The sequence below is a fragment of the Notamacropus eugenii genome, chromosome 4 (genome assembly GCF_028372415.1).
Source record: "Notamacropus eugenii isolate mMacEug1 chromosome 4, mMacEug1.pri_v2, whole genome shotgun sequence".
NCBI classification, from domain to species: Eukaryota; Metazoa; Chordata; class Mammalia; order Diprotodontia; family Macropodidae; genus Notamacropus; species Notamacropus eugenii.
Window position 1 is genome coordinate 375,385,064 of NC_092875.1, and position 13,972 is coordinate 375,399,035.

Here is a 13,972-nt window from a genome sequence, read left to right on the forward strand (position 1 = left end):
AAGTCCAGTGGCAAGACAAAAATCAGGATGACTGGCAGTGACCCTGGATGCAGTGGATAACCTTGGTTTCTTCAATGTCTGATCAAGTTCTAAGTGCTCCACAGAACCAACTTTAGTTACATTCATGTCTGTTGCATCAAATTGTTCTCATCCTTCATCCAAATTGGGGAAGTCTTCACGTGCTAGCAGTAGACATGCCCCTAGCTTGTTAATTTGTTTAAGGCCTATTAGTTATTGCTGAGACAATTTTATCAGGTTATGCTAGATGTGCATGCTACAGCTTCTTGGAGCCACAGGGAGGAAAAAAAATCATCATTCAATTCTCTAGGGGAAGGAAGGTCCTGGTGAGAGCATCTGAATAAGAATAATCTCTTTCCAATTAAGCATCTGATAATTGGTTAATAGTGTCTGAACTGTTCCTGCCTCTAGACTCTTGAGTCACTAACTTTCAAAACACAAGCAAGTACATTTCAATTGTTCATGACACACTGATTTTTCCTTCTGCTTCTATCCTACCTAGCTCCTAGATAAGAACTCAAAGACTAAGACTAACCATGATGATATAGACATCCTTATACTAATATTTTCAGAAGCTGACTTGTTTGCATTCTGCCTCTGCTTTAATTAACCCTGAGGATAGAGAAGAGATATACAAAGTCATTAAGTGAGATATTATTGCCAACAAGTACAGAAAGTATTTTCTCCACAGATAAACAATATGATAGTGAAAGAGTGCTAGACTTTGAGTCAAAGGATGCTTCAGACCAAATTTCACCTGTGACACTAGCTTTGGGACCATGAGGAAGTCATTTAATCTCTGAGCTCTGAAGTCAGCAAGTCTTTTGTTTCCATTCTATTTCACATACTTTCTTGCTGTGTGATCCTGGGAAAATTACTTAACCTCTCTAAGCCTCAGTTTCTTCATCTGTAAAATGAGGGGCTTGGACTCTCATAGGATCCCTCTAGCTCTAAATCCATAACCCCATGTGTTTTCTCATCTATAAAATGCAGTTAATATCTCTAAATGATTATCTCAAAGGATAAAATGTTGTATAGATCTTGTGAGATACTGGTATTTACAGCAGTTCTTACCTATTTGAGCTCTATAAGCACAAGTCAGTCCCCTTCATGCCTTCCAAATCTAACCAACCCTCTTTGTTCTCAGGCTTACTGTGGCCTGGACCTCCTAATTTCTAATTAATTCCATTGGACACTTTAGAATCCATGTTCTGTTCTCAACAAACTTCCATGCATATTCTAATTTTTCAGAAGGGATTATTTGACTTTCGTTTTTGTATCACCAGAACACTGCACTGTTCCAAATACGCCATAGATATCCAATAAACATTTGTTGATTGAATGATCGATTTGATCTTTTTGCTTTAATGGAAATGTAATATAGTTTTAAACTAAAAATAATTTGTCTCTTTTAATCCTGTCCTTTGCTGGTTTCTCTTTTCACTCCCCTTGGCTCAGGAGGAGGGAAGGAAATGTCCCTTACTTCCAATTACCACTCAAGACCCTTCTTCTACCATCCTTCTGAAGACCATGAAATTCAGCTATATATCATTTCTCAGTTCATTTTGCTGTTATATGTTACTCTCCAAGGGGTTCGCTTAACTTTTCCAATGAATTTAATAACTGATTGCTGAATCTTCCCTCTATTCTTTTCCTACCACTATCTTTGGGGATTTTAATTATCTACCAGATGACTCCTCTAGCTGACTGATGCTCAGTCTACTCAAGTTGAATACAGTATTTGCTATACCTTGCTATCTTTTGGAAAATATAACACATCAAATACTCGTAAAGTTGAAATTCAGTACTCTTACCATAATTTCTCTTTCTACCTCTCCTTGTCTCTCAGAATTTTTCTCATACCTAACTTTGACCCTAGAGTTGACCCCATGAATGTATCATTATATACTAAGATCTCTTACCTCCTCCAGTCTTCCACTTTTTTAAGCCTAAAAATTCTCATCCTTAGTAACCTCTACTAACCCATCTTTCATCATACTCCCAAGCTACTGACAACAACAGAAAAGTATGCAATTCACATAAAGTTATATAATAAAATTTTCTCATATAGCCTGAACTGGGCCCTCCTTTTTTCTTTAGAGACATTCCATTCTGTGCTTGATTCTGTTTTACTCTTGCTTCTGGCTGATGCATCTTAACATATTCTCCTTGTTCTTACTTCTTTTCTTATTTCCTGTCCTGTTAGTTTTACACACTTTACTCCACTTAATGCAGAAGCACCTACTTCACTAACAACATTTATTGAATTTTTTAATTTATATTACCTTCCCGCCATGTCCCTCTCCTCCATTTCTAAGCACCCTTTTCTCCCCTCTCCTCCTTTGCTACAAAAATGGAAGAAAATGCATCTTTTCTCCTTACCAAGGCGAATCCTTAAAATCTGAACTTTTTTCCAAGTTAGTCTCTTAAAGACCTTGTTCTAGAAGACTCTTCCCTTTTTTCTCCCACCCCACCTCCATGAATCATCAGTCTTTTTGTTTTTCACTGGCCTCTTTCCATCTTCCTATGAACATATTTAGGTCTCATGGTATTAGAGAACTACCAGGACTTAGAAGTAAAAGAGGTCTGAAAGGTAACATAATCTCATTGGTTTACAGAGGAGGAAACTAAGGCACAGAGCTTTAAAATAATTTAATCATGGTGACATGGACTTTAAATGACAAAGCCAATATTCACCTCAAAGTACTGACTATAAATGTGACTAAATTGTAACACAACACCCCTTGGCAGCTAAATGGCACAGTAGTTAGAGTATTGAGCCTGGGATCAGAAAGACCTGGGTTCAAATCTGGCCTCTGACATTTACTAGCTATTTGTTCCTTGGCAAGTCACTTATCCTCTGTTTGCCTCAGTTTCCTAACCTGTAAATGGGCACCATAAGGGAATCTACCTCCCAGGGCTTTTGTGTGCATAAAATGAGACAATATTAAAAATGCATTTGACACAGCACTTGACACACAATAGGTATTTCCTTCTTTCCATCTTTCTTTCCATCCTTTTTCTTTAAAAAAAAAATCTGAGAGAAGATTCTGGTAAGATGGTAGAGTAAGTCAGAAAATTTATAGCTCTTCAGATTTCCCACAGAAACAAGACAAAATAGTGCCCCAGGGCAAACACAGAACAGTAAAAATAAACAAGAGTTGGGGAAGAACCTAGTCCTCCTGGGGCCATCAGAAGAGATCAGAAGAAAACCTGTGAAATGTAAATACCTCCAGGCTAATTCCTCAGGAAAAAGCAAGTAGCAAGCCCTGTGGCTAGCTGTCTTGATTGGTAACTTTGGCCCAAGCCACAGGAATATTCATCTCCACTACAGTCTGTAGAGTCAGATCTCTAAGCACAGGAAAACTGATGAGATTTCTCGTGATAAGAGACAGCTAGACCTGCTGTGCTGCCAAGACTTGGCCCTGGGCTAGAAGGAACCAGCACACCCCTAATGAGCTCAGAAGCAGTGGCTCAGTAGATACAGGTGGTGGATAATTCCTGGAGGATGAAGTTCTCGGTTTTGGGTCAAGGGGAGAAGGGAAGGAGCACTTGAGACCAGAGGTACAATCTGCTATAAGCTACCACTAGAAGTAATTACAACACTTAAAAAAATGAAGAAGAAAAGGAGAAATCACCCAGCCATAAAAAAAAAAAAATGTTACTATGGGAATAGAGGGAACTTGGATTTATACTCAGAAGAAGATAGTGACACAAAAACAAATAAAACAATAAAAACCTCTCCTGTTCCAAAGAGTAATGTCAAATGGTCACCTGCCCCAAAAGAATTCATAGAAGATCTTAAAAATGATTTTAAAAATCAAACGAAAGAGATTGAGGAAATATCTTTTTTTTTAATATAACAATCCAAGAAAAGCAAGATGATTATGAAAAGAAAGTCAACCAAATAGAAGAGGTGATTCAGAATTTTAAGGAAGAAAACAACTACTTGAAAATTAGAATTGGGCAAAGGGAGTCTAGTGAATTTATAAGAGATGAAGGAATAATAAAAGGAAATATAAATAATGAAAAAATAGAAAATAATGTGAAGTATCTCATAACAAAAACTAACCTAGAGAACAGATTCAAAAGAGAAAACATACAAATAACCAGAATGCCTGAAGGGTATAATGAAAAAAATCTTGATACAATACTACAAGAAATAATTAAGGAAAATTGTTCTGAAGTGTTAGAACAAGAGGGGAAAGCAGAATTAGAAAAATATCCACTCATCACTACCTAAAAGAGATCCTACTAGGAAAACTTACAGGAATATTATAGTTGAATTCTGAAACTCTCAGGTTAAGGAGAAACTATGACAAGAACCAGGAGAAAAAGAATTCACTTAGAACTGAATAGATCTCTCACAAGACCTAACAGCATCTATGTTGAAAGACTGTAGGTACTGGAACAGTATATATTGATGAGCAATAAGGAAAGACTGCTTAATTTTTATATGAGGAAATGAAAACTGTATGTCTGAAGTTGTGATTAATAATTGAATAGTTCAAAAGAAAGATTGAGGTGTACATGATATGATGTGAATCTGAAAAGCAATACTATCTAGGAAAAAATAAAAAAGAGTAATTATCTTATAAAAGTGAAGTGTGAGAGGAAGAGCTGACACAGAATAATCAGATGAGAAGATGTAGCACCAATATGATATTCTCAGCACCCATGATGGCCGTGATTATCACAGCCTCAGTTATGAATCACAAAATACAGCAGACTCTCCATATGGAAGACAGAATCAAATCATTTACTCAGACACCAGAAAGCCAAATCCATCATAGTAACAAAAATCTATACCTAAAAACAATGCAAAGAACAACACCCCACCCAAGCATTCCCCCTACTAGGTTTTCCACAAAACAGCTCCATTAAACAGAATTACAAATAAGCCCTTTCAATTAAACTTCAACAATCTGCATACTTCTTAGCTCTGACTGGTCATGTTCTCATGAAAATATTTCCTCTCAGTTCTGCTCTAGCTCTACCTCTTCCTGCTCCACCCCTTCAACAAACTCCTCCAGTCACAGACTCCATGTGATCCAGACAGGTCACATGGACTTATTAATTAATTGGAAATATCTTCTTATTTAAATTACTATTAGAGTTGGGTGGTTGCTCTGGAACCCTATTCTCATCAGAAATGGGTTAAAGAGGGAACTATACACACACATATGCATTGGTGTGTATGTGTGTGTGCTCTGTATGCTTATCCACATATATACATGTGTATATGTGTATGTATAAATATCATCCAAATTCAAAAAGAAATTAAAGGCTAAGGTGATAGGGAGAGAGGAGAAGACAAAGAAGGGATTTTTAACCACAATCCTACTCACATCAGATCTGGGTTAAAGAGAGAACGTTAGAAAGGAATAAAAGAGAAGAGGATAAGGGGGGTATGGAAGGGTGTCTAGATTAAAGGGAATGGGATAAAGAAGGAGGAGCATATGTATTTGGCAAGCTATAAAAGCATTTTAGGCTTAGAAACAAGAGGGTAAGGCGAAAAGGTCAGGAGAGAGAATAAGGGATGGATTTTTTGGAGGGTGAGGTAGGTCAAGTAATAGTAGGCCAAGGTAGCAGATAGAAGTAAAAGAGAAGCGTCAGGAGAGATAAGAAATAAGAGATACACGCAAACATAAAATAAAGATCAGGAGTAGAAATTATTAGGGAAAAGGGGAGGTGATAATCTTTATCTCAGACAAAGTTAAAGATAAAATAGATTTAATCAAAAGAGAAAATAGGTAAGCTACACTATATATTAGACATATTCATAAATGTTGTTTTGTACTATTTAAAGTATCTAGACAATATAAGGCTACAAAATTGCAATGGTGTAGAAAATGATGAGTTGGTAGACTTAGAAAAATATGGAAAACTTGAATTTATGAAGGAAGATTTTACCTACCTTCAGACAAATGGAGGACAAACAAGTATAGTATGGTCTTACATAGATACATGTGAATGTGTATGTCTATATGTCAATGTGATTATAGATATCTAAATATATAGGTTTATGTATGCATGTCTCTGTGTGTGTATCCATGCTTAATTATAGCCTTCATGAGGAGCAGAGTAAGAGGTGAAAAAGAACAAAAAGTATGCACCAGAGAACTAAAGAAAACTTACAAGTAAGCAAAGAAAAGATGGACAACTTTGAACACAATGAGTAGTATTTATTATAAAGTCTTTCTTGAAATGGAAATTCATTTTTTTATATTTTGAATCCTTTGTTCTATTTTACTGTGCACGTGGCAAGGTTTTTTTTTTTAATTTTATATTTAAGCTTATGATGTTCCTTTTCTTTTTTCTTATTGTGTATTTAAATTTAAATTAAAAAGAAACATCTTTCCTTGGTCTTAATGTTCTTGTTATCTGCATCTCTTTCCTTACCTTAACAGAATAAAAGTAATCAGCATCTAATCCCTCTGTTTCTTCACAGCCAGTCTCCACTTAACTCTTTGTAACTCAGTCTCTATATCAACTATGCCACTGAAACCATTCTCTCAACAGGTTAAAGGGGATATGGTTGAGTTTAGGGTGCCTAGACAATACTACTTTCATTACGCCTTAGCTCTCTAATACTATAGTCATTATATATGTCTGTCATCTATTGCCATAAATAACCCTGTCCCAGAAGACACTGCTGGTAGTCTCATTATGCTTGTGTGAGAAACTGTCCAAATAGTACGTTGTTTTCCATGCTGTGTACATGGCACATTATATAATCTTTCCTCTGAACTCCCTATAGTTACTCACCATCTGTGCCACTTATTTATTGCTTATTTATGGTCTTGTATTGCGAGCTGATTTTTCATCTTCATACAACTTATATATACTAGAAATGTATATGCTTGAGAGCTTTAGGGTTATTTTGGTCTGAATACTGCCCATGGGAATCTGAAAATCTATTATGATTGTTTGTGTTTGTTGAAATGGATGACATCCATTTGATACTGCTTAGAGTTGAAGTTTGTGTAAGGCAATTTTATTTCAATTGTAAATCTCATTCATAATGCAAGCTTTTGGTGATTACAGTTCACAACTGGCACCTCAGCTTGTTTGTAACTTTTGTTATCTACAGAATTCTTATTAACTTTATTAGAACACTAACACACAATTCAAAAAGTAATTCATTAATTTCTGATAAGGTTTTACCATATAATCAGGGTAAGACTATATTGGGGTTTCATTATTGCCTAGATGGCACATTTAGATTGTTATTATAATTCAACTTACTAACTGCATATTGCAAAGATGTCACTATTATTTAGAGAAATGTACTTTCAAAATACATGACAGATTTCACATTTCCATTTAAAAAACATTCTTTAAAAACTACTAATATCTAGTTCTTATTTTCAACCTTTGTGAGAAGTGTCCCACCCTACCCCCAAGTTTGTTGGGTAGTAATCAAAGCATTTAGAAATAGAAGAAGCTTAATGATCATCTGGTCTGATTCTTTCATTTAATGGCACAGGAGTATAAAGCTAAGAAAAGTTAATTTTGTTGTCTAAGTCATCTTAGTATCAGAGGCAGATTCTTACCCCCTTCACACATTTCAATACTTTCCATATACTTAGAATTCTCTTACTCTACAAAGCCTCAAAACAGAGCTCAGTTGCTACCTAAGGTCTTTCTTTACTTATGTCCCCAGATGTTAGAACTCTCCCTCCTCGTATCAAAAAGCATGATTATAGTTTTTGGGGTGTAGGGTGTGTTCAGGGAGGACCAGTAGCTTTAGTGTGATGGCTGCGGAGCTCTTTTTGGAGTTCTTTCCACCTTTGGTGTCCACCTGTTCTGCCTAACTCTCACCTGTGGCTCCAAGAAGTTGCAGCATGCACAGTGGCCACACCATAGTAAACCATTTCAGCAGATGGGCCAAACCAAGTTGAGGATAAGGGTTCTCAAACTCATTGGTGAGTTAGGGAGGTGTCTACCCCAATCGTGTGAAGATATCATCTGGTGGAATGGGCAGATGAGAACAATTTGTTTCAACGGCCATGAAGGTAGATGAAGCATGCAATGTGGAGCATTTCGAGGTTGGTTAGACACCAAAGATGCCAAGGTCATCCACTGCATCTTGAGCCTTTGACAGGCATCTTGACTCTGTCCTGCCACTGGATTATGATGACTCTGGAGGAGAGAATGTGGCTGATGACTTTGTGCAACTCTGCCTCACTTAAATCCAATTTTTGCATGAATCAAAAGACAAAAATAAGATTATATTTTGTGTTTATTGGAATACATGGTCATTCTTTCTCCCTAGTATGTAAATGAGAGAGCATGGAGTGGTATACAGAGAACTTGAACATACTTCAAAGTCAATTAGACCTGTTTTCAAGTTCTGCCTTTGAAATATATTGGCTGTGTGATCCTGGGCAAATCACATAACGTCTCAGTATAGTGAATTACCTTCTTCCTTATAGGATGGAGAGAAGGTTCTCCTCTGCACTGTTAAAAAGACTTTCTGTAAGGAGATTCTTTATACCATTAAAATCATAAGTCAAGACCCTGTTCCTATTATAAAATATAAATTTCTTGAGGATAGGAATTTTTTAAAATTAGCCTTAGTATCTCTGTTTGCATAGTATTTGACACACAGAAGTTTAAACAATGCTTGCTTCATTTAATTGAGTTTCATCTCTTTAAATGTAGTATAAACATCCCAAGGACTTGGGATGGAACATCCCAAGGATGTTAGGAACACAGCGTGTGGAATCACATTAAAAGGCTGGTGGTGGGTGGGCACACAGGTTTGGATTGTTAATTGTTACCTAATTTATTTCATTACTTCAGAGATGTGATTTGAGATTTCATCAATGAAAGCACCCCTTCTACTAATGAAAATCCACTTTTCTATGATGCAGTAAGTCAGTGGTATCAAACTTGAATAGAAACAGAGCCACTAATCCATACTTAAGGATCCCTGAAGCTCATATTTTGACTTAGTTTTGAAATGTGATCTCTGTTTTATTGGGGTTTTTTTATTATTAAATATTTCCCAATTGTAGTTTAATCTGGTTTAGGCCACACTGGGGAGAGTGGTGAGTCACATGTTGTATCAGTAAACACCACAATATACATTTGGGAGGGGGAGCTGTTATCACAAGTTCTTAGATCTTCATCCATGAAAGACAAGGCAACTTTTGAGGGGTTAACAATCATTTTAATCAGGCACATGAATCATTCCTTTAACCAGGTACATGTATCATTCAATTAGTTCAGGGAATCAGCACCTTGAATTTCAAAGAAAATACAGAGAAATCAAAATATCAACAGATATGGCATCCTCTGCCTTAATTCAACAGACAATTGGACCTCAACTGTCTGACCATCTTTACCAAAGAGGAAAGTATGGCATCTGGGTTCTCAAAAGTGAGGGGAGGGGTTCCTTAGAGGCTTCCCAGAGGTATCAACTGACCAAAGAACTACTCCCAGTCAGTAAACATCAAAGTAATCAGCAGACATGGCTTCTTCTGCCTGACTATAATTCAACGGACAGTTACAGCTGTTTGACCATCTTTACTCGACAGGGAAGCACTGACATTTGGCACTCAAAGCTGGGGGTTGGGCTCTTTAGCAGCTTCTCAAAGTCCTCATCTGGCACTCAAATCTTCCTACTAAAAACTAAGCCCCAAAGTAAAATCTCAACTCAGAGTATTTATATCTTTTTAAGAGAAAGAAGGCATCACAATCCTTTGACCCAGTTCCTCAACAGAAAAAAACAAAAGGTACTTGGGATCCTCCTGCAAAATGTCTCCTCTAATCAAGCTAACCACAATGGACTGGCCCATCAATGGGTGGGAAATATCTTTAATCAGATTAAAATAATTAACAATAAAAACACATACACTGTTTCTAGTTAAAAGAAAACAAACTCTTGTTTTTGGACTTTACTCCTTGTAAAAAGCATAGTTCATCAAACACAGTGGGGTAGGGGAGTGACAGCACTCGTGATCCATAACCCCCAGCTCTCTGACCAACTACTCACAACTACTCAATGCTGATGGAGCCACATTGATTAGCTATAAGGACATGATTCTAGAGAGATGGGCTGAACACTTCCATAGTATTCTCAACAGACCATCATCAATCAATGCTGAGGCCATTGACCATTTAACTCAGGTTGAAGTCAATCCCTGCTTAGCTGAACTTCCAACTGAAAAAGACGTTTTGCAGGCAATTAGGCTCCTTTTCTGTGGCAAAACACCTGATACTCATTCTATTCCAGCTGAGATTTACAAGGTAGGGGGCTATTGCTCATACAAAAGCTGACTGAAATTTTCCAGGTTATATGGCAAAAGGAGGTTATCCCCCAGGAGTTCAAGGATGCCTCCATTGTCCATCTCTAGAAGGAAGAATAGATTGTCCTGCAACAATCACGGGGAGATATCTGTCTTAGTCATTGCTAGCAAAATTCTTGCTAGAGTCCTCCTTGATAAGCTGATCTTTCACCTGGAAGATGGTCATATACCTGAGAGCTAGTGCGGCTTCAGAAAGGGTCGCAGAACAGTCGATGTGGTGTTTGCTGCCCGACAACTCCAGGAGAAATGCCAGGAGCAGAACAGAGATCTGTACACTGTCTTTGTAGATCTGATCAAGGCCCTTGACACTGTTAGTCATGAGGGATTATGGAAAATTATGTCAAAATTTGGTTGCCCAGAAAAGTTCATCAATATTGCATGTCAATTTCATGATGGCATGTTTGCCCAAGTTTTGGATGGTGGACGTTGGTCTCGTGCCTTCCTAGTCACCAATGGAGTGAAACAGAGCTGTGTACTTGCTCCCATGGTTTTTAGCATGACATTTTCAGCCATATTGAGAAATGTTTTCAAAGAGAATGAACACAGCATCAAGGTCCACTACTGTACTGATGGCAGGTTTTTCAATTTGAAAAGGCTATAAGTCAAGACCAAAGTCGAGGGGGTGTTGGTGCATGATTTTCTGTTTGCAAGTGATTGTGCACTCAATGCAGCCTCTGAAGCTGAGATGCAACAAAGCATGGATCAATTCTCTGCTGAGTGTGCTAATTTTGGCCTAATAACTAACACCAAGAAAACACAGGTGCTCCATCAGCCACCACCACACCATTCATATGTGGAACCATTGGTTACAACAATTACTGTGAATAAGTTCACTTACCTTGGTAGTGTACTTTCCAGGGATGTACACATTGACAATGAAGTTGATGCACACATTTCCAGAGTTAGTTTAGTGTTTGGGAGTCTCCAAAGAAAATTTTGGGAGAGTAGAAGTTATTAGACTGACTACCAAACTGAAGGTTCACAGAGCCATTGTGCTGACCTCATTGTTATATACTTACCCGGACAGTCTACCAGCTCCATGCCAGGAAACGGAATCATTTCCATTTGAACTGTCTTAGCAAGATTCTGAGGATTACCTGGCAGGATAAGGTACCAGACATTGAAGACTTTGCTCAAGCTGAACTGCCAAGTACTCAAACTATACTTCAGAGAGTGCAACTCCGATGGACTGGCCATGTTTTTCGAATGCAAAATGTATACTTCCCCAAAGACTATTTTATGGAGAACTCTCATGGGGCAGGCAATCACATGTGGCCAGAAGAAATGATAAAAGGACACTCTCAATGTCTCTCTCAAGAATTTTGGATTTGACTGTGCAACATGGGAGACATTGGCACAGGATGGCTCAGTATAGTGTGCCCACATCACAAAGGATGCTTTGAGCAAAGCAGAATTGAGACAGTTCAAAGTAAATGCAGGACGCGCAAATTTGGGATACCCACCCCAAATATTCACATGGACTATCTGTGCCCAACCTGTGGTAGAGCATTCGTATTGGTCTGATCAGCCACAGTCAGACACACTGAAATTTCACTTTATCATGGTGATATCATTTTGGTACTCTTCAAAGACAGACAACAAACATATGGATGAATCTATTTAATATTCAATTCAAGTTATACCTCCCAATTTAAAAATCAGTACTACTAGGAACGTTTTTTATCATAGATGTGAGATTTTGAAAGTGTGGTGGATATTGTGACAACAACCAACCACTACTTGTAAAGACTCTTGATTGATAAAGGCTTCAATCAGAGTCACTTGATTATACTAAAAAACAAAAACAAAAATAAAAACAGAAACAGAAAAGATCCTATTTTGCTTGCCCTCACACAAGTGGCCAGCAGAACCAGTATCTGAAACCTATAGTAAATGATCTTTGAAAGTTGCTGTGGCCACATCCAAAAGTCTATGTCTCATTCTGCATCTAAAATATCTCTCTGTCAGGAGGTGGGTAATAATTTTCATCAATGATCTTCTGGGATCATATTTCTCCATTGCAAGCTTGCTGACTGTCATGCTGGCTGAGTGATTTAATAAATAATTTTATTCTTTTCTGATTGACCACATTTCATGCTACCCTTTCTACTCTCCAAGTAACTTATTTTTCCCTGGATACCTTCTTCTCACCAGAAACCCTCACCAAAATTAAATGTGACTATGTCAATGAAGCTTACATGTTGAAAGCAATTTGAATTGAGTGATAATGTCAGAGGGCAGATCAGAAAAGGTTGAGAAAGGAAAAGAGAAAAAACATAATGAATATAAACAACTCTTTATAGAAGACTGGCTGCAAAAGAGAAAAGAGCTTATCAGATAGATGATAGCTTGAGGAGACAGTAAGCTTAAATGAGGATTTTTGCTTTTATATTTTTAAAATGTTTGTATGATTGTATTTTTCAAGACTAGGAGAATTAACCATGTTTGTAGGCACCAGGGAAGGAACCAATAGATCAAATACCTGAAGCAATATCATTGGCATCAAACACACACACACACATACAGAGAGAGAGAGAGAGAGAGAGAGAGAGAGAGAGAGAGAGAGAGAGAGAGAGAGAGAGAGAGAGACAGACAGACAGACAGACAGAGACAGAGACAGAGACAGAGAGAGACAGAGAACAATACAGTTCCTCAGTTCTGATTGTCAAAATGAGGATGACTATTAAGGTCCATTGTGGTTAATGTTACAACTTTACAATTTTAGATATTTCTTAATACCCTGCACTGTTATTCCCTGCAGGACGTCATATATTTAGAAAGCACAAAAGCAAAGGGAACAAAAGCATGCCTTTCTAAACAGGTGTTATCCATGATTTACAATGAACTTCCTTTCCACAACTCTATAGGGTACATAATGCACCTATACCTACATCAAGTTTTCAAATGGTGATATTGAAACACATAGAAGATGAGTAATTTGCATCTAGTCATAGAACTCGTAAATGTCAGAACTTGGATTTGATTCTCATTTTTTTGACTCCAGATAAATTACTCTTCCACTTTTTCACACAGGTCAAGATAAATTTAACTTATTGTCACAACTTTCTCTCAGGGTCAGTACAGAATATCTTATAGCTGATATTTTATCACTACTCACTGGCTAATTAAGTCTCCTTATGTTCACCCCACAAATCTTCCTTGGCAAGATCTTTCTTGAGAGAACTAATGGAGGTGGGAAATAAGGATTTATTTATGTTAATTTGTACAGTTTTAATCATAGTGACTGTTCTGTTTCTTTTACAACATCTAAATCTTGAAATTGATTCTATCTGCAAAAAAAAGAAAAAAAGGAATAAGCCTCATGCAACTATTTGCCTGTCAAGAATCTGATGACAGCCATTAGATATCAACATATTGTTTCCCTTATCTGTGAAGAAACCATATGTCATGTCAGACCACATTATTTGTTGTTGAAAAACTGAGTCCTCAGTAATAGAAGCTACTGAGGATAATAGTTTCAACAGAGTTGGTTCTTTGACAAACGAAGACCCCATGGATTTAGTGTGACATTTATTCAAAGGCACAATTCTCCTAAAAAAGGTGAAGTATGTTGGTTCATGAATTATTCTAAATTTCTTCTAACACAGCCTACTTCCTAAATAGTTAAAATAGCATGC